Source organism: Tachyglossus aculeatus, chromosome 22, assembly GCF_015852505.1.
Source record: "Tachyglossus aculeatus isolate mTacAcu1 chromosome 22, mTacAcu1.pri, whole genome shotgun sequence".
Taxonomy (NCBI): Eukaryota; Metazoa; Chordata; class Mammalia; order Monotremata; family Tachyglossidae; genus Tachyglossus; species Tachyglossus aculeatus.
This window is the reverse complement of record NC_052087.1, coordinates 20,195,327-20,196,663: the sequence shown is the minus strand read 5'-3', so window position 1 is coordinate 20,196,663 and position 1,337 is coordinate 20,195,327. Positions and strand designations below refer to the sequence as shown.

The 1,337-nt window shown below is 48.4% G+C and overlaps 1 non-coding gene across 1 annotated transcript; it reads left to right on the top strand.

The window, feature by feature from the left end:
- Positions 1-979: 979 nt before the first annotated feature.
- Positions 980-1,105, top strand: LOC119944413. The gene has a single exon (XR_005455894.1). It is a non-coding gene; the product is annotated as a U6atac minor spliceosomal RNA (small nuclear RNA).
- The last annotated feature ends 232 nt before the right edge of the window (positions 1,106-1,337 follow it).

Genomic DNA, 1,337 nt, shown 5'->3' with positions numbered 1-1,337 from the left:
CCCTGCCCCTCTTGGGCATGAGGGAGAGCAGGTATTTAATCCCCGTTTTACAGATGATGAAGCTCAGGTGTGGAGAGGTTAAGTGACTTCCCCAAGTTCAGACAGCAGGCAAACGTCAGAGGCAAGATTAGAACCCAGGTTTCCTGACTCCCTGTCCTGTGCTCTTTCCACAGTGTTTTTATATGTACACATTCCCCTCAAAGGCTCATTGGTTAGTTCTTTAAGTCAGAGATCCTGGGTATATTCAAGGACCCACCTTGTCTGACTATAAAAACATGGGCTATGAGAGCAGGTGTCCAGCAGAAAAATGAACATTACTAGACAGACCTCGGCCCAGAAGCCATTGTCTGATGGGGAAAGTTTACATATCTACTAAATGGAGGAGGCCTTCCAAAAGAGGAAGCGCTGCACACAGGCCTCTTGGCCAAAGCACCTGACACCAACGCAATTCCCAATGCCATGGTTTCCTGCACAGCAATGTGGATCCAGTCTCCACCAGCACAGCCTAGGGGAAAGAACCAAGAAGAACCTGGGTTCTAATCCCAGCATTGCCATTTGCCTGCTGTGTCATCTTGGGCAAGTCACTTCAGTTCTCTGCTTCAGTTCCCTCACTTGCAAAATATATATTCAATATCTGTTCTCCTCATACTTGGACTGTGAATCTTAGATGGGTCCTGATTTTTGTTTGGCCAAGCAGCATGGCCTAGTGGATAGAGTATGATGGGCCTGGGAGTGAGAAAGACCTGGGTTCTAATCCTGCTTCTGCCCCTTGCCTGCTGGGTGACCTAGGGCAAGTCACTTCACTTCTCTGTGCCTCAGTTTCCTCCTGGTTTTTGTTTTTTTGGGGTTTTTTTGCTAAGCAGCATGGCCTTGTGCATGGCCCTGGGAAAACAGTTGGACCTTGGCTCTAATCCCAGCTCTGCCACTTATCTGCTGCAAGACCTTGGGCAAGTTACTTCACCTCTCTGTGCCTCAGTTCGTGTAGTATGAAAGGAGAGAAGGTTAGCACTCCCCTTGAGAAGGATGGAAGAGGTCCTAGTGGCCTTTACAACACATATATGGTTAAGGCATTGCCACCTACTTCGTGTCATGTAACCAAGTTTGAGAAGCAGCATGGCTCAGTGGAAAGAGCATGGGCTTGGACATCAGAGTTCATGGGTTCTAATACTGGCTCCACCACTTGTCAGCTGTGTGACTTGTGACAAGTCACTTAACTTCTCTGTGCCTCAGTTACCTCGTCTGGAAAATGGGGATTAAGACTGTGAGCCCCACATGGGACAACCTGATTACCTGGTAGCTCCCCCCAGCACTTAGAACAGTGCTTGGGACATAGTAAG